The sequence below is a fragment of the Miscanthus floridulus genome, unplaced genomic scaffold, assembly GCF_019320115.1.
Source record: "Miscanthus floridulus cultivar M001 unplaced genomic scaffold, ASM1932011v1 fs_244_1_2, whole genome shotgun sequence".
NCBI lineage: Eukaryota > Viridiplantae > Streptophyta > Magnoliopsida > Poales > Poaceae > Miscanthus > Miscanthus floridulus.
In genome coordinates, this window is record NW_027096449.1 from 38,445 (window position 1) to 59,451 (window position 21,007).

Consider the following 21,007-nt stretch of genomic DNA (forward strand, 5'->3'; position numbering starts at 1 on the left):
AAGGGGAACATGTTGTGTAGGAACACAGGACCGAGAGTGAAAATCTCCTTGACTAGGTGAACTAGGAGGTGTGTCATAATATCAAAGAAGGAAGGAGGGAACACCAACTCAAAGCTGACGAGACATTGAACCACATTATTCTGTAGTTTAGCTAGATCAGTTGGATCAATTGCCTTCTGAGAAATTGCATTGAGGAATGCACGTAGCTTCACGGTGGCTAGACGTACATTTGGAGGTAGAATTCCTCTTAATGCAACTGGAAGTAATTGCGTCATGAGAACGTGACAGTCATGGGACTTTAAGTTATAGAATTTCTTCTCTGGCACATTTATAATACCCTTTATATTCGAGGAGAATCCAGATGGTACCTTGATGTTGTTTAAGCATTCAAACATGATTTCCTTCTCCTCTTTGCTTAGAGTGTAGCTAGCAGGACGTAAGTAATGGCGTCCATCATCTATCTTCTCTGGATGCAGGTTGTCTCTTTCTCTCAAACAACGCAGGTCCTGTCGTGCTTCAAATGTGTCCTTAGGCTTTCCATACACACCCATAATGCCTAGCAGGTTCACACAAAGATTCTTCGTCAGGTGCATCACGTCGATCGAGCTACGGACCTCTAGGACTTGCCAATAGGGTAGGTCCCAAAATATGGACTTCTTCTTCCACATGGGTGCATGACCGTTAGCGTCTTTCGGAATATGTTGGCTTCCATGTCCTTTTCCAAAGACGACTTTCACATCATTGACCATATCGAGTACATCCTCACCGGTTCGGTTGCGAGGCTTGGTCAGGTGGTCTGCCTTCCCTTTAAAATGCTTGCCTTTCTTTCTTACGGGGTGATTTGTAGGATGAAATCGACGATGGCCAAGGTACACGACCTTTCGACATTTTTTCAAGAATACACCTCTAATATCACCGAAGCAGTGTGTGCATGCATTATATCCCTTGTTTGACTGTCCTGAAAGATTACTTAGAGCAGGCCAATCATTGATTGTTACGAACAACAATGCTCGCAGATCAAAGTATTCCTGTTTGTACTCATCCCACACACGTACACCTTCTTTATTCCACAAAATGAGAAGTTCGTCAATAAGTGGTCTCAGGTACACATCGATGTCATTGCCAGGTTTCTTTGGGCCTTGGATGAGCACATGCATCATAATGAACTTCTGCTTCATGCATAACCAAGGAGGAATGTTGTAGATACTTAGAGTAATAGGCCAAGTGCTATGACTACTGTTCTGCTCTCCAAAAGGATTGATACCATCTGTACTTAAAGCAAACCTTAAATTTCTTGCGTCATTTGCAAACTCCGGGAATTCTCTGTCGATTGCTCTCCACTGGGGCCCATCAGTAGGGTGCCTCAACATATTGTCTACCTTACGGTCTTCTTGTGCATCGTAACAATTTTGCATGTTCTTTGTTTCTGAACAGACGTTTCAAGCGTGGTATTATAGGAGCATACCACATAACCTTGGCAGGGATTTTCTTACGCGGACGTTCGCCCTCAACATCACCAGGGTCATCTCGCCTGATCTTATACCGTGACGCATGGCATACCGGGCATGCATCCAATTTCTTGTACTCTTTGCCACGGTACAGGTTGCAGTCATTAGGACATGCATGTATCTTCTCTATCTAGCCCCATAGGACAGACAACTTGTTTTGCTTCGTAGGTAGTGGCGGGCAATTCATTGTACTTCGGAAGCATCTTCTTTTGGATTTTTAGTAACTCTCCAAATCCCTTGTCAGATACACCATTCTTTGCCTTCCATTGCAGCAATTCTAGTGTGGTTCCCAACTTTTTCTACCCTGCATCACAAGTTGGGTACAACAATTTCTTGTGATCTTCTAGCATCCGCTCAAACTTGATCTTCTCCTTTTCACTTTCACATTCTCTTTGTGCATCACGAATGACCTGAGAAAGATCATCAGCCGGCTCATCTTCTGCGGCTACCTCTTCTTCAGCTTCTCCCATTGCAGTATCGTTGAAGCACGCACCATCAGGAATAATATCATTGTCGTCCCATTGTTCTTCTTCACCTTCTTCCATTACAACACCGGTTTCTCCGTGCTTTGTCCAACAAATATAGTTTGGCATGAAACCCGACTTGAACAAGTGTGATGAAGAGTCCTTGAGCAAGGATATTCCACCGTATTCTTACATATGGCACATGGACAGCACATGAAACTGTCGCGTTTGTTTGCCTCGGCCGCACGTAACAAAGAATGCACGCCGTCAATGAACTCTTGGGAGCGGCGATCAGCATTATACATCCAATGACGACTCATCTGCATTACATGACATAAATATCATATTAAAACCTAGATCATAATTAATTATTTATACAACATGCGTGCCATCACAAAAGATACAAATTTATGAAAGTATCGCTACAATGTAGACAATCCTAACTACCACTAAAAGAACTAAAGCTAAAATACATTTCAGGAGCACAAGGATTTCGCGACCAATCTCAACTAAAACAGACAGATCCCCCGATTGTGCAACATCTTTGGGCTTCTTCGGCTAGATCACTGCCTCATTAGCCGCCGTATCTGCCTGTTGTGCAAGATATTTTTGCACGAGTTCAACATACTCTTCCTCCCAGTAGAAGCCTGAACATCGTCCACTGCCATCCCACTGAAATTAAAACAAAAAATTAGAACTTTAATCACAACCATCATGAAAATAGGTATAAACTAACCATAATCATTAAATACGATAAAATAACTCACATTGCAATCTGGACACTTGTAGAAGATACGATCCTTGTTGGGACCCTCCTTCTTCACTCGGTACTCCATCACAATCTTTGTCTCATCACGACACTTGCCGCATGGAATGAGAGGAAGGCCCGGCCTAAGTCGCTTTGGAAACCCATGAGAGGCCGAGGACCCGGAAGCAGTTGCCATCTACTCTCTATACTCATTTTTTAATACACTATAAATTTCTCCTTTTATAAACAAATAAAATTAAGAAACTATAAAATTATCTAGATCTCTAAACAATGATATTTTTAATGGTCATTGTGTTCTTGTCTTTTACTGCGGCAGGTAAGTAATTCACATGATATTTCTGCAAATTAACAGAAGAATGGGAGTGTACACACATAACAGACTACTTGCGACGATATCGAGACGTGTGAATAAATAACCATACGTACTAGTTGAACTTGCTTATGTGATCATCTCGGCGAGCAATTCTCCACCGGACGGCACCATACTTGGTCAAGGAAGAGCTCCGATTCTACGAGGAAGGGAACACGGTCTTCCACGACCGTTGTCGCTCTCCCTCGTAGAATCAAAGCTCCTCCTTGACGTTCGTTACCGTTCGGTAGAGAACATGCTCGCCGACATGAACACGGTCCGCTAGTTCAACTAGTACGGATTTTCTATAATTTTCTAACTATTTTTTAAGTTTTTCATTTCATAAAAAGTTAAAATAAAAAGTACGGTGATTGACAGACTACTGCGACGATATCGGGACATGTGAATAAATAACCATCCGTACTAGTTGAACTTGCTTACGTGATCATCTCGGCGAGCATTTCTCCACCGGACGGCACCGTACTTGGTCAAGGAAGAGCTCCGATTCTACGAGGACGGGAACACGGTCTTCCACGACCGTTGCCGCTCTCCCTCGTAGAATCAAAGCTCCTCCTTGACGTCCGTTACCCCTCGGCAGAGAACATGGTCGCCGAGATGAACACGGTCCGCAAGTTCAACTAGCTACTTTAACCTTTCTTTCATGTAAATATGCAAGCTTGAAGTGATTTTGAGCTCAAATTGCTTACAAATGAAAAAAACCACAATAAAGAACCATATATATATATAGTGAACAAAATGAGATAAGACAATGGTGAAAATGAGAGTATGAGATTGGTAACCTTTACAACTGAAGAATCGATGGAGAAATCGAAGAAATCGACGGAGGAATCGAAGAATGGATGGAGGAACAATGGAGGGAGGGAGGAAGCAAGAACACTACTGCAGTGTGCTTCAAAATATGCTGAGCTCGGGCTCGGGGAGGAAGGAGACGGCCGAGATATAAAGGGGAGACCTTTAGTCCCGGTTGGTGGCTCCAACCGGGACTAAAGGTAACTTTCCAACCCCGGGCGCAGCCATGGCCCGGGAGTAGACCTTTACTCCCGGTTGGAGCCACCAACCGGGAGTAAAAGTATACCTTTAGTCCCGGTTGGTGGCTCCAACCGGGACTAAAGGTCCCTGCCACCTCTGTCTGGCGCAGTAGCCGTTGGGCAGGGACCTTTAGTCCCGATTGGAGCCACCAACCGGGACTAAAGATATCTCTAGTCCCGGGCGCAAAAAATTCCGGGACTAGAGCCCATTTTAGTCGAGGATCAAATGTCTATTCTCTACTGGGTCACATCGTGAAGACCGCAAGAGTGACTGAAGATGGTTGATGTACTGTACAGAACAAATCGCGGAGACCGGCAGAGTGGACTGATATATATAGACACGCCCACGGAAGTTAACTAGGAACGCGTCGGGTGTGGGCAGCATGTCCCATTGTGCGCTAGAATCCCATACACATGACCAAGCAATCTTGTCGACGGTGGACTAATAAACGTAGAATATAAGTATGTACATGTATGGTGTTGTTACCCAAAAAAATATACTTCGGCTATGATATTGGCAATATCACTATTACATGAGTCATATAACGCCTGTGCTATAGTTGCCACTACTACAGAAAATGTCTTCAGAGGCGGCTGGGATGCCCCTATAGAGGCGGTTGGCCTAGCCGCCTATGCTCTTTCGTTTCTATAAATGAACGATTTGTAGAGGTGGTTGTCTAGCTGCCTCTAAAAATCGATTTGTAGAGGCGCTTGCACTTCAAGCCATGTGTACAAATCGTTATCCAGAAATCGCAAGTTTAGGCCAAGAAATAACAAAAAAATTTCAATCTCGGGAGACCTGACAGCCACACACACGGCGCGCCGTCGCAAGTCACGCAACTATTCGTGCGAAAAACGTGCACGACCGCACGCCTCGCGCGTTTGTCCCCTAACCACTCCATCTGTAACACACTTATATCTATTTGGGATATTCGTCCTCCTCGTCTTATCTTCATCCTAAACGAATTCAAATGAACAAGTTGGCAACTACGAAGTTTTATAACTTTTCGAGACTACAACTTTAGTTTTAGGCTTTTCTCCATCCGAGGTCATTTCAAATATTTGAATTTCAAATGTAGATTTTCCATGCATAGATGGTCTCAAACAAAAAAGTTGTCAACTTCAAAGTAGTGTCACTTTTCAAGATACACAACTTTTGTTTTGGTCGTTTCTCCGTCTGAGGTTGTTTGAAAAATTTAAATTTTAAATGTGAGAAATTCAAACGTAGATTAGATGAGTTCAAATGAAAACGCCATCAACTACAAAGTTTTAAAGTTTGTCGGGTCTACAACTTTGGTTTTGGTCGTTTCTCCATCCAAGGACATTTCAAAATTTTGAATTTCAAATGTGAGAAATCCAAACGTTATTTTCCATGCATAGATGATTTCAAAAAAAATTGTCAACTAAAAAGTTGCATAACTTTTATTTTTGCAGTTTCTCCATTCGAGGTAGTTTGATAAAAAAATCAAATTTTATTGTGCAGCTGCTATTTTTAGAGGTGGCTGAAATCGATTTCTAGAGACAGCAGCTGAAAATAGAGCCGCCTCTGTAAATCGATTTCTTGAGGCGGCATGCACCACCACCACTTCGTGATCGAGAATGACTGAAGCAAAAAGAATTCACCAACATTGACAAGCAGTCATTACTGTGACAACGACACATCTGAACCTTGCCATTTCATTATCTCTACAAATAGCTAGTACATTTTTCAGGAAACCCCTATGTAGTCTTATATTAGCAAAACACACCAACGGCTCAACTATATTTTGTTCATCAAGGTAGTTGAAGCACAAGGAAGTGAAAGTCCTTCAGCCACTGAACGTGCTGTGTGACTTGATTGTCCTTACCAAAGATCTGTGATCTTGTAACGACAGCAACATGATTGGACAGTCACGGAAGCAGGAATTTGTTTTCAATAACAACGGTTGTGGCAATCGTCATTCTTTCTGAATCCAGTCCACCACTGAGTCCTTCAACTGGGTAGACGCATGTCTAATCCACGAGCATATGAACTCATTGTTCACACTTGCCCATCCCTGGACCTTCTTGCCTGGCCATCGGTTAGGTTGTTTTCTTTGTCGGACTTTTGAGTGGTTCCTCTCCATGAGGTCTTCTCAACCTGAATGTATGAGCCGCCATGCTTGGACTTCCATAGAATCTGATATGAGGTAGCTGCCACATCCCTGCGAAGGCAATCTACTGCCTTTGGTATCATAATGTCAGTCAACTGTTCAAATGAAATTTTTGCATACATGCCACGTTGCGCAGCCACCCCATTGATGATTTCTGTTGCTGAACTGTCGATTCCAGGTGACAAATCTTCAAATGAGGCATGGGGCCAGAAACGCGCTCCAAGTTTTAGATATGGGCAGTCCCCTATGGGGTTTGTTTCGCTTTCTCCATCGACGACTGCCCTCTGCCTGTTGTTCCCAACAGACAGTGTGACATGGCCCAGCAAATACACTTGGATAACTGGTTCCAAGCATATATAACATGGCAATGATTTTGATGATGAGCTTGTAGCATTGTAGCGCTGGGTGTAGTCATGATCTTGTTGCTGGCAACAAAGTGGGTTTGGTCGAAACCATTTAGAATAGATGGTGTGAAGATTGCTCAGGTGTTCATCACAGCATCCTAAACCAGAATAAGCATCAGGCACCCAGCACAAGTCTTGTGTTGGTACCTGTGTGAGCTTTGTCTTCACAGTCTCGGCTGTTGAGCTTAAGTAAGGTGTGAACAGGTGCAGGCATCTAATTGCAACCCCAACTACATCTGTACTCTCAGAGAGCCGTAAGCTGAGGGCAAGAAGGAAATTATTCTCTGAAGCATTTGTGTCTTCAAGTAATAATGTTAGGCAACCCTCCATCCCATGCTCTGGTGGGCTAAACGGCTGTAAAACCAATGAAAGATGTTGACCCCTGCTAACAAAGCAATGCTTTGTTCCTTTGCCAGCGAGAAGATGGCGTATAAGAGGGTCGAAAAACATGTATCTGGGTGGTGTGCCACCAAGCTCCACGTACCTCAAGAATTCACTTGCACCTCCACGTACCTCAAGAATTCACTTGCACCTTCCGCAAACCTCTCAAATCGCAGGACGGCAGTGGATCTTGTCAGCTTGTCATCATAACTGCGACTGAAGATTGACAAAACGAATGACCTGGCAGTATGAGCAACCCTCTTCGGAAAGGAGAAGCTCTGTACTGCTTGTTGCACTTCTTCCTCTTCTTGGAATCGCTGCCTGCACCGGCGCAGAGTGTGGCCGCACTCCTGTGAGGCACGCTTGAGCTTGCTCCGCCAGTGCAGGAGTGGCGAGCTGGTGAGGTTCCACCTGTTGGATGTCTCAAGGGCGGCTTCTAGCTTGATGTGTGCCATCTCCCTTTGCATCTGACTTTTCCTCATAAACATCCTTGATTCTTGATAAGACTTCGTTAACAGCCTCCTGGGCCAATGCAGAACTGACCATCTCTGCTACCATTAGGACTGATCAAAGCAACCTGTAGCATCGGATGTCCTGCATGCAGAAAAAAGAAAGCAAAATTGTCGGGTTCGTAAACCCGGAGTCTCTCATGGACTTGCTTCCCAGCAAAAGCCTGGCCCCGCAGACGACGTTGCGAACAGCGCGCAACTCCTGGGCCAGCCCAAAAAACCCAACGACAGGCCAGAAAGGCGATCCAATGTTCGACCGGAAGGCCTGGCCAAAGAGGAACGGCGCTGGCTTTCGACTCCAGCCCGCTTCTCCGACCGGAAGGCCTGGCCAACGCAGCTTCCGACTCCGACCCGCATCTCCGACCGGGGATACACCGAACCTCTGCTTATAGCTCTTCTCTGACTGGCGCAGTCGAAGCCGACTATGACCAACCAATCGGGGACGCCCGCTCGGTGAGGACTCAGAAAACGAGCAGAGCAAGTAAAGGTAGGGCGCTCAAGTCAACCACAATACCAAGGACCGTACCCTATACACCTGCAGCACAGTACCAATAGGGCATGTCAGAAGGGTGCCCTGCCACCTTCCAGACATGTCAGAGAGCCCCAGCAGTGTTGTGGGTGCCGACTTTTGCCCTACAGTGTTGTGGGCGCCCTCAACTCCCATACCAGGCAAACACGGTAAAACCCCCCACATGCCTCTGGGCATCAAAAGTATGGTAGGCACCGGCATCCGCCATACTAGATGACGATAGAACCTCCCACATGCATCTGACATTAACAGTGTTATGGACGCTTATAATTATCTAGTACCCGACGGCGTGGGCAACAAGACTTAGTAGCATATATACTCTCTCTCACTTGTAAAGGTCATCCCATTCATCTATAAAAGGGGACGCGCTCTCTCCCAAACAGGGGGGATTCAACCACCAGCGGACACAATTGACGATCAATCTCACAAAAACACAGAGCACATGCTCGAATACTTAGCGCACGTAGGAGCTCCCGTCACTTTCGGCCCTTCGGTCCAGAGTTCGACTGGACCTCTTGCACCCCCCATCTTACTCCCTTCCGTTTGTAACCCCACAGCAAACTTCGAGCACCTGGGCTCAGGAAAAAGTCACCGACCGACTCAAACTGGATGTAGGGCACGTTGCCTGAACCAGTATAAACCCTGTGCCATTGAGTGCTAGGCCACATCCGATCACAACGTGCGGTAAAACTACAAATATTTACGTATTGATCATTTTCTGCACTAACAGTTGGCGCCGTCCGTGGGGAGGACGCCGTACGTTCACGCTTTTGGTCATCCGATGGCCAACCTTTCCGCCACCTTCGCCATGGCGGGCTCGAGCGATATGACTCACTTCGGCTCACTAGAGTTTCCCGCACTCCCACCTGCTGGGATGTGGGTTCCACCCATCTTCGAGCCGTCCCAGGCCTTCCTCTTCGGAAGCCTGGACTTCGTCGTCGACCAGCTCAGTGTGTTGTGCCTCCGCAAGGAGGCGCGTCCTCCATCGGCTTCGGAACACCCGACGACTTCAACGGCGAGGCGCCTGCGCTTCGTTCCGAGCATACCACTGGTAGAGAACCAAGCTTTACTCCCAGTGGGGAACCCCCTCTAGTCCCGGTTCCCCACCCGGGAGCAAGCATCCGGGACTAAAGGGGGGTCCTTTAGTCCCAGGTCAGGAACCGGGACTAAAGGAGGACCTTTAGTCCCGTTGGATAACACCAACCGGGACTAAAGGTGCCTCCTGACATGCCACGATGGCCGGCACCTTTAGTCCCAGTTGGTAATACGAACCGGGACTAAAGGTTTTTTTCTTTTTCTTTCTTTTCATTTTTTTGTTTTCTTTTCAAAATAGGTTTTTGAAGTCGTATTGTACGCTGCTAATTATACATTTATACGCGCGTATAGTATGTTTCGGTTCAAGCACAATGAACGTATTAAATCACACAATTCAAGCATAGAAATATATATATATGCATGCATGCATCATATATATATATTTACATGCATGCATGCATATGTGTATTTTACATTATATTATTTCATGTGCATATATTACAAAAGATTGCATTACAGTTGTTGTGACATAACAAGTTTCCTCTCATCCTCTAGCTTGGCTTCAATGGCAGTGTTGGGTCGAAGTAGAACTCGCCCTTGGAATCGATGACCTGCTCATTAAAAAATCCGGCTATAGACTCTTGAATTGCTTTGATTTGGTCTTGCCGTATGACCTTTTCCTCCAACCATCGAGTCTACAGGTTTGAATTAAAGGAAAATAAATTAATATATGTACATATATATATATATATAAAGACATAGTAACACAATCAATAATAATAATTAAATGAATATATAGTGTATTTTTAACGTACTTTGAGTCTCTCTGTAGGAGTTCTTTGGGAGAGCACCTTGATAAACTTGCAAACATAGTAACCACAGTAGTTGTTCCCCTGTTCCTGCCTTAGACACCACTTTACGAGAAAAAGATTTGTCATCCAATCTGGTGATCCGGTGAAAGCTATATGTTTAATTAATAAAGATGATGCGATTCAGGGGACTTACTTTCAAAGGGATTACATTCAGTGGCGCTTTGCATTTTTCCATGTGTTGCTTCTCAATAAAGGTTTTCCAAACACTGCCCAATAAAAAATTTTGCCACGTCATCAGATATAGTTAATCATCATGTTTGTGTGTATATATAGTTGCTAGAGATCCCGAAATTACCTCTGGATAATATCTATCATATCTTGGTAGTCTTGTTGTGGTTTTCTCATCGAGTCATAGATTATCAAGTGACTTTTCACCAGATCGATGTCCATCAATATCCAGTGATTGCTTGCATGTGTTTATAGGATATAACGCATAACACTCATTAATTAACTAGAATCAACATATGAGCCATTAAGGATGATCGACATGATTAACACTCACTTGAAGTTATAGGGAAAGAGTATATCCTTCTTGTGGCGTTGGTTCACTAAGAAGTTCATGAGGTTACTCTCTGACTCATTCTTCCAATTAGTCTTTGGAGTAATTGGGTCTTTGAATACTATATGGGGATCAACAAAACCAATTTCATTGCAGCCTTCCTTTCTGAGCTCTGTCATTGTAAATCTACATATATATAGTACTTGTTAGGATAATTTATATGCATATACACACATATGATGAGTTTAATAATAGATCGAAAGAATTATTACTTACAGGCAATAGCAGCTAATGATAACTTTGTCCAGAGAGGTCAGGTGGCATAGTTGATGAAATTCTGCAAAGTCAACATACATAACATCATCGCCACGGAACCAATGTTCGTCTCTAATTCTAACACCAACGCAGAAGTCTCCACTGGTAGACGCCTGCATGTACCACTTGTTTAGCAGGTACATTTGCGTCCCCAGATCAGATAAGGCTTGAGGGTTGTATAGACTCTGGCCTAGTACAAATTTTTTCTTCCAAATATCAACCTCCGCCGCACTCTCAATGTTTCCATCACCAAACATCTGGTAAAGGTCGAGACCAGTCTCATCAAGAAATTCACCAAGGTGATCCAAATCGACATCCGGAGGTATGTTTGCCTGATGCATTAATCCTAAATTCGAACCATATTCATTACCAACAACTAGCGGGGGGATTGATTGGTGCGCTTGTTGTCCGAGTTGGGCAACTCCTTTCCCTGCCCGCTTCTTTTTCTGTGCCGCCTCAATTGACTTGGTGAGAGTGCGGTCATAGTCCGATAACGTTGATTTGGACGGCTTACGAGATTCCCGCTGTTGTTGCTGGTAAGAAGTCACCTTTTTTCTTAGAATATCTGGAGCTACGAAGAAGTGCGGTTTCTCCGGGTTTCTCCTTGCTTCTGGATTCATTTTAAGTTTGTCATAGAATCTAGACATGTCTTTTTTATATGCATTCAGTTCCTTCTTCCTTCTCTTCAGATATTATTTTGGGAATAGCCCTTGGTTTCACGGTGGCTTTCTTTGTAGGCGGGGACTGGTTCTTCAGTTTGAGGGGCTGGCCTCTTGCTAGGCTTCTTGGTAGGCGGGGGCGGGGGAGGCATTGGAGACCTCCTTGGAGGTGTTGGCAGCGGCGTTGGAGACCTCCTTGGAGGTGGCGGCTAGCGGAGTTGGAGACCTCCTTGGAGATGGTGTGGATGCAGTCTCGCCTTCCAACACAATGTCATCGTACAGAGCACTATGATGATCTGGCGATTGAACAATTGGATTTAGGTTGGGGGAGGATCTGCTACAAAAAAAGGAATGACATATTATTATGAGTAGATTATTAATTATTTAAGCCAATACAAATTAATGATGTAGTGTTTTCATCCGCACGTACCTATGGTGAGGTAGTTTAGGAGGAGGTGGAGCTGACATCCCTGGAATGATGATGTAGCGCTTGCGCCATAGAATGAATGTCTTCTCCGCTTCTCCTAGAGTCTTCTCGCCATCACCTCCAGGAATGTCAAGAGGCAAATCACTAAAACCTTTTTCAGCTTTATCTACCGAGATGGTAGCATATCCTTCTTGGATTATATTCCCATGAATCCTTGGTGTCTTGGTTCGGTCGATAGGATTAACAAGACCGATAGCCACCTTGATTGTGGAATTCTCCTTCGGAATGTGTAGCTCACACGTTGTACAAGGTTCAGTGACGTCATCCACAGGGAAGCGCAGTCCTGTGTCCCCTTGATTTGGTATCTCCATGGAAGCGCAGCTGCTTTTCAACTGAACAGATTGGCTAATGTTGATTCCTGGCTCTGATGCCTGCTTGCTTGCACTCACTGCTATTTGCACTTGCCTTCTGATTTCCTCCTGCATTCTCGCTTCAAGGTTTTTTTCCCGCTCCTGTGCTTCACGCACCGCTTCCTCCAACCTCTGGAGCCAGCTGTGCCTCTTCTTCCTTCTTTCTCTGGCGACTTCTATAGGAAGGTCTGTCCTGAGGGAATCCTATGCTCCCACGAGACACTTCCTTTGCCTCTAGTTCGGCCACCATGTTCAATAGTCCCGATGGCATATGTCAGCTCATCCTTCTCTCTGTTCGGGCCTGAATGCACCACTAGCAGTAGCTCTCTGAGCATAAAACAATCTTTCTACTGCTTCTTGCAGTCTTGCGCCATAAACGCACTTCCCTATCTCCTGGTCTAGTGTTCCCCCATGAGTGAAAAAACCAATTCTTTGCACGTTCTCCCCACTCGAGTGATTCTGGTCTGATACCCTTGGCAAGAAGGTCTGCTTCCATTTTGTTCCACTTCTTAATGGCAGTTGGGTAGCCACCTGATCCCAAGTTATGGTGGTATGTCTTCTGTTGGGCATTACGTTGGTTCTTTATCACCCCGACTCACACCCTCTTCCGAAGTCTTGTACTGTACAAACTCATCCCAATAGGGCCTCTGCTTTGAGATCGGGCCTGGGATAGTAAAATCTGGTGCTATGTTCTTCTTGACATACGTCGTGTATAGGTGTTTCTTCCAAGTCTGAAACTGGTGGCCATCTTCTGCATTGCCCAATCCCTAACTCGCTCCTTCAATTCATCACCATCTATTATATCATCATAACCATCTGTTTGGAGTGTGAAATGTACCAAGACATCTTTCCAAATTAACGCCTTGTCACGATCGGAGACAAAACTGATATGAGGAGCATTGGTCTTCTTCTTCCATTCACGGGTACTAATCGGGAGCCGGTCCCGATACAAGGTAACCACAGTGGTGCACAAATTTCATTTTATTCGCCCCCCCCCCCCCGGTTCTCCTGTATCCACATTGAACTCCGAGATGATGAAGCGGCCCTCCAATGGCTTTTTGGGACCTCGAACATTTTTACTCTTCGTTGTAGTTGTTGATGTCGATCCAGAGGGCTACAAAACATAAACATTATTTTTAATGTCATGAGCACACATAAGACATATGATAATATATATAGCTAATAATAAAAAATATATACTTGGCCAATATGTTGTTGCTCATTTTGTTCAAGAGCTAAGTACTGACTCCCGTCATCTGCATCCTCTTGCACGTTATTTTTAGCACCATCATCGCCGGCAACTTGAGTGCCAGTGTTGATTAAATTCATCATCAACTCCTCCTCATCCATGTTTCTCGGGTCGGCCATCTAGCTTCAAAAAACAAAACCAATATATAGTACATCAAATCTTTGCTTACATGCATAAAATCTACAAACAATATGCATTATTAAATCTTGCCCCTCGGTCACGGACGCAATTCGCCACACTAGGGCGAACTGCGTCGGTACTAGGGTGAATTAGAGCTATACATAAACGGCCGAGGGCGAATTGCGTCGGTGACGAGGGCGAACCACGTCGGTGACATCAACAGCGCGGTTCGCCCTGGTGTGATTGTTTAGCATTAATGATAATGATAATACGAATGTTGATCAACTAGGCCACGAGAGAGGGCGGTGTGACAAGAGTGGCGGTGCTCCACTCCGCCGTATATATGTCTGTACACATGGGTGAACGAGGGCGGCGGTGCTCCGCCGTATACATAGAAACGCATGGGCGAACGAGGGCGGCGGTGCTCCGCGACGTATATATACATGCATATGAATACAAATGACGTATATATACGTGTCGGCGCGGTGGCCGGTGTGCTGACGACGATGACCGTGAGGCAGGCCCGGCGTGCTAACGACGACGACGACGTGAGGCGGGCCGGGGCGGTGTCGGTGCGTGATGTTGTGATCCTATGTACCATGTGAACCATGTAGTCATTCATCATATGAGAAAATTCTATGCTGATAATGTAAGTATAAGTCATTATGAAATGTAAGTATATGTGTCTTATTGTTAATATAACCATTACTATTTCCGAAATGATAAGAATTATTTTCTTCTTCTACAGGCGATCTCTGATGCTATAATATAAAGTTTGAAGATAGTCTTCCCGGAAAAAATATGTAATGCTCATATTACTTTAGCAACAATTACATATCTTATATCTGTATATTCAAAGTTCACAAATGAAGAAACGTTGAAGTTTTCCTTCATTGTCTGTAGCCACTGCATGCAAGTCCAACCGATGCTTACATCATCACATGTGATATTTTTTATAACCTAAAAACGCTTAGTTTACAAACTGGGTGTCCAAATTGAGTTCCTATTTGACCATTAGATATCCTACAACAAATCCTTCAAAAAAAAGACAGACCCTACATGAATATATTTCGATAAAATTTCGTTAACAAACATTGATCTAAGATAGAAAAAATTCTTCTATTGAGCAAAGGCAGTGTTTTAGATTCATCAAACAATGTTCTAGTTTCCGGCCACCGTCTGAGAATGTACAAAGAGATCGACGAACTGATCACCTCGAGCTCGGCAGTGGAGGGCCTCGGGCGCGGTGGAGGGCCACGGGCGCGGTGGAGGGCCTCGGGCGCGGAGGAGGGCGCGGTGGAGGGCGTGGTGGAGGGGCACAGGCGCGCGCGGTGGAGGCCGCACGAGGAAGAAGAGGGCGGCGGTGCCACGGAAGGCAAACGGACGGCGGCGCGAGGAAAGAAGAGGGCGGCAGTGTTCGACGAGGAAGAAGACGAGCGGATCGATCTACGCCAGGCGCTGGAGGCTATATATCAGAGAGAATTACTCCCGGTGCCAGCCACCAACCGGGAGTAAAAACCCTTTACTCCCGGTGCGTATTACCAACCGGGAGTAAAGGTCTCTTTACTCCCGGTGCGTGTTACCAACAGGGAGTAAAGGTATACCTTTACTCCCGATTGGTAACACGCACCGAGAGTAAAGAGTTTTTTTGGTGGGCCACGAAACTGCAGCCCACCTTTACTCCCGGGTGGGCTTCCCACCCGGGAGTAAAGGTGGTCTGTAGTTTCGTTTTCCGCCTGTTTTGAGCAGACTTTTTTAATAGAAATATGAATTTTCTTGTTAAATACATAGTAAATTAAATAAAAGGCATAAAATTATTTTGTTAAAAATATGGATTTTCTTTTTCTTTATTGCACATAGGAAAAATCTATAACCTAACTTTTTTTATTTTTTGTTACAATTATAAAACATAATGTAACTAATATTTATTATTTCGTTAATGCAAAAATGTAGTGTTTAATTAAAATTATTAAAACTATTGGTTTTGGACAGGAAATTTGTTTTCACATCATTTTAACGTTAATATTTTAATTTTTCATCACTCAGTATCCTAATTTACCTTTTTGAGAGAGAAATCCCACCAAATCAAACATTGATTTAATTTGAAACATGACATAATAAACATCTGAATTCACAATTATTACATAATATCTCAAACACACACTATATTAAATCACTATATCATCAAGTGGGCACAGCAGTGAACTTCTTCTTTACGTATGTCCCTTGGTTATGATCGCTTCGTAACCATGGAGTGTCCTCATCATTTACCAAGATGCTAGGGTCTTTGTTTACTTTGAAGGGCGGAATTCGGTCATTCTTTTCATAATCTTCTGACATGTCCGACTTGTCCTCAATTCCCACGATGACTCTTTTCCCTGAAAGAACTATGTAGCGCTTTGGCTCTTTGGTTGAGTCATTATCGTTTTTCCCTCTTTTTGGTTTGGTAGACATATCATTGACATAGAACACCTGATTCACATCCTTGCAAGGACGAATGGTTCGTCTTTGTACCCAATATTACTAAGGTCTACTGTTGTCATTCCATACTCGTTGTCTACTGTTACCCCGCCTCCGGTCACCTTGACCCATTGGCACTTGAACAATGGGATCTTCAAAGTAGGTGCATATTCTAGTTCCCATATTTCATCTATGCGTCCATAATATGTCTGCTTATTCCCATTCGGGTCTGTGGCATCTATGCGGACACCACTGTTTTGGTTGATACTCCTTTTATCTTGGGCTACTGTGTAGAATATGTTCCCATTTATCTCATACCCTTTGTATGTGATGATATGCCATGATGGTTGCATAGCCAATAAATACAGTTGCTCATGGATGCTCTCATCACCTTGACATTTTTTTCGCAACCAACCGTCGAAAGTTTCCATGTGCTTACGCGTAATCCAAGCTTCAGTCTTCCCTGGAAACTCAGATCGTAAGAGATCCTTGTGTGTCTCAATATACGGATCTACCAAAGAGGAGTTCTGTAGAACTGTGTAGTGCGCTTTATTGAAATAATCATCATTCGTACCAATATATGTTTTCCTCCCTAGTGTCCCCTTTCCGCTTAATATCCCCTCATGTCTCGATTCAGGAACACCAATCGAGTCAAGGTCAGGAATAAAGTCAACACAGAACTCAATGACCTCTTCTGTTCCATAGCCCTTGGCGATGTTTCCTTCTGGGCGAGCACGGTTGTGAACATATTTCTTCAGGACTCCCATGAATCTCTCTAAGGGGAACATGTTGTGTAGGAACACAGGACCGAGGGTGAAAATCTCCTTGACTAGGTGAACTAGGAGGTGTGTCATAATATCAAAGAAAGAAGGAGGGAACACCAACTCAAAGCTGACGAGACATTGAACCACATCATTCTGTAGTTTAGCTAGATCAGTTGGATCAATTGCCTTCTGAGAAATTGCATTGAGGAATGCACATAGCTTCATGGTGGCTAGACGTACATTTGGAGGTAGAATTCCTCTTAATGCAACTGGAAGTAATTGCGTCATGAGAACGTGACAGTCATGGGACTTTAAGTTACAGAATTTCTTCTCTGGCACATTTATAATACCCTTTATATTCGAGGAGAATCCAGATGGTACCTTGATGTTGTTTAAGCATTCAAACATGATTTCCTTCTCCTCTTTGCTTAGAGTGTAGCTAGCAGGACGTAAGTAATGGCGTCCATCATCTGTCTTCTCTGGATGCAGGTTGTCTCTTTCTCTCAAACAATGCAGGTCCTGTCGTGCTTCAAATGTGTCCTTAGGCTTTCCATACACACCCATGAAGCCTAGCAGGTTCACACAAAGATTCTTCGTTAGGTGCATCACGTCGATCGAGCTGCGGACCTCTAGGACTTGCTAATACGGTAGGTCCCAAAATATGGACTTCTTCTTCCACATGGGTGCGTGACTGTTAGCGTCGTTCGGAACAGGTTGGCTTCCATGTCCTTTTCCAAAGACGACTTTCACATCATTGACCATATCGAGTACATCCTCACCGGTTCGGTTGCGAGGCTTGGTCAGGTGGTCTGCCTTCCCTTTAAAATGCTTGCCTTTCTTTCTTACGGGGTGATTTGCAGGAAGAAATCGACGATGGCCAAGGTACACGACCTTTCGACATTTTTTCAAGAATACACCTCTAATATCACCGAAGCAGTATGTGCATGCATTATATCCCTTGTTTGACTGTCCTGAAAGATTACTTAGAGCAGGCCAATCATTGATTGTTACGAACAACAATGCTCGCAGATCAAAGTGTTCCTGTTTGTACTCATCCCACACACGTACACCTTCTTTATTCCACAAAATGAGAAGTTCGTCAATAAGTGGTCTTAGGTACACATCGATGTCATTGCCAGGTTGCTTCGGGCCTTGGATGAGCACAGGCATCATAATGAACTTCCGCTTCATGCATAACCAAGGAGGAATGCTGTAGATACTTAGAGTAACAGGCCAAGTGCTATGACTACTGTTCTGCTCTCCAAAAGGATTGATACCATCTATACTTAAAGCAAACCTTAAGTTTCTTGTGTCATTTGCAAACTCCGGGAATTCTCTGTCGATTGCTCTCCACTGGGACCCATCAGCAGGGTGTCTCAACATATTGTCTACCTTACGGTCTTCTTTGTGCCATCACAACAATTTTGCATGTTCTTTGTTTCTGAACAGACGTTTCAAGCATGGTATTATAGGAGCATACCACATAACCTTAGTAGGGATTATCTTCCACGGACGTTCGCCCTCAACATCGCCAGGGTCATCTCGCCTGATCTTATACTGCGACGCATGGCTTACCAGGCATGCATCCAATTTCTCATACTCTTTGCCACGGTACAGGATGCAGTCATTAGGACATGCATGTATCTTCTCTATTTCTAGCCCCATAGGACAGACAACTTGTTTTGCTTCGTAGGTAGTGGCGGGCAATTCATTGTCCTTCGGAAGCATCTTCTTTTGGATTTTTAGTAACTCTCCAAATCCCTTGTCAGATACACCATTCTTTGCCTTCCATTGCAGCAATTCTAGTGTGGTTCCCAACTTTTTCTACCCTGCATCACAAGTTGGGTACAACAATTTCTAGTGATCTTCTAGCATCCGCTCGAACTTGATCTTTTCCTTTTCACTTTCACATTCTCTTTGTGCGTCACGAATGACCTGAGAAAGATCATCAGCCGGCTCATCTTCTGCGGCTACCTCTTCTTCAGCTTCTCCCATTGCAGTATCATTGAAGCACGCACCATCGGGAATAATATCATTGTCGTCCCATTGTTCTTCTTCACCTTCTTCCATTACAACACCGGTTTCTTCGTGCTTTGTCCAACAAATATAGTTTGGCATGAAACCCGACTTGAACAAGTGTGAATGAAGAGTCCTTGAGCAAGGATATTCCACCGTATTCTTACATATGGCACATGGGCAGCACATGAAACCGTCGCGTTTGTTTGCCTCGGCCGCATGTAACAAAGAATGTACGCCGTCAATGAACTCTTGGGAGCGGCGATCAGCATTATACATCCAATGACGGCTCATCTGCATTACATGACATAAATACCATATTAAAACCTAGATCATAATTAATTATTTATACAACATGCGTGCCACCACAAAAGATACAAATTTATGAAAGCATCGCTACAATGTAGACAATCCCAACTACCACTAAAAGAACTAAAGCTAAAATACATTTCAGGAGCACAAGGATTTTGCGACCAATCTCAACTAAAACAGATAGATCCCCCGATTGTGCAACATCTTTGGGCTTCTTCGGCTGGATCACTGCCTCATTAGCCGCCGTATCTGCCTGTTGTGCAAGATATTTTTGCACGAGTTCAACATACTCTTCCTCCCAGTAGAAGCCTGAACATCGTCCACTGCCATCCCACTGAAATTAAAACAAAAAATTAGAACTTTAATCACAACCATCATGAAAATAGGTATAAACTAACCATAATCATTAAATATGATAAAATAACTCACATTGTGATCCGGACACTTGTAGAAGATACGATCCTTGTTGGGACCCTCCTTCTTCACTCAGTACTCCATCACAATCTTCGTCTCATCACGACACTTGCCGCATGGAATGAGAGGGAGGCCCAGCCTAAGTCGCTTTGGAAACCCATGAGAGGCCGAGGACCCGGAAGCAGTTGCCATCTACTCTCTATACTCATTTTTTAATACACTATAAATTTCTCCTTTTATAAACAAATAAAATTAAGAAACTATAAAATTATCTAGATCTCTAAACAATGATATTTTTAATGGTCATTGTGTTCTCGTCTTTTACTGCGGCAGGTAAGTAATTCACATGATATTTCTGCAAATTAACAGAAGAATGGGAGTGTACACACATAACAGACTACTGCGACGATATCGGGATGTGTGAATAAATAACCATCCGTACTAGTTGACCTTGCTTACGTGATCATCTCGGCGAGCATTTCTCCACCGGACGGCACCGTACTTGGCCACGGAAGAGCTCCAATTCTACGAGGAAGGGAACACGGTCTTCCATGACCGTTGCCGCTCTCCCTCATAGAATCAAAGCCACTCCTTGACGTCCGTTACCGCTCCGCGGAGAACATGCTCGCCGAAATGAACACGGTCCGCTAGTTCAACTAGTACGGATTTTCTATAATTTTCTAACTATTTTCTAAGTTTTTCATTTCATAAAAAGTTAATATAAAAAGTACGGTGATTGACAGACTACTGCGACGATATCGGGACATGTGAATAAATAACCATCCGTACTAGTTGAAATTACTTACGTGATCATCTCGGCGAGCATTTCTCCACCGGACGGCACCGTACTTGGTCAATGAAGAGCTCCGATTCTACGAGGAAGGGAACACGGTCTCCCACGACCGTTGTCGCTCTCCCTCGTAGAATCAAAGCTCCTCCTTGATGTCCGTTACCGCTCGACAGAGAACATGCTCGCCGAGCTGAACACGGTCCGCAAGTTCAACTAGTATGGATTTTCTATAATTTTCTAACTATTTTCTAAGTTTTTATTTCATAAAAAGTTAAAATAAAAAGTAAGGTGATTGACAGACTACTGCGACGATATCGGGACATATGAATAAATAACCATCCGTACTAGTTGAACTTGCTTACGTGATCATCTTGGCGAGCATTTCTCCACCGGACGGCACCGTACTTGCCACAGAAGAGCTCCGATTCTACGAGGAAGGGAACACGGTCTTCCACGACCGTTGCCGCTCTCCCTCGTAGAATCAAAGCTCCTCCTTGACGTCCGTTACTGCTCGGCAGAGAACATGGTTGCCGAGATGAACACGGTCCGCAAGTTCAACTAGCTACTTTAA

General features: G+C 44.2%; 1 pseudogene; it reads right to left on the reverse strand.

Moving 5' to 3' along the window:
• Window positions 1-5,917: 5,917 nt before the first annotated feature.
• On the reverse strand, window positions 5,918-7,614 carry LOC136530980 (uncharacterized; annotated as a pseudogene).
• Between the last annotated feature and the right edge of the window lie 13,393 nt (window positions 7,615-21,007).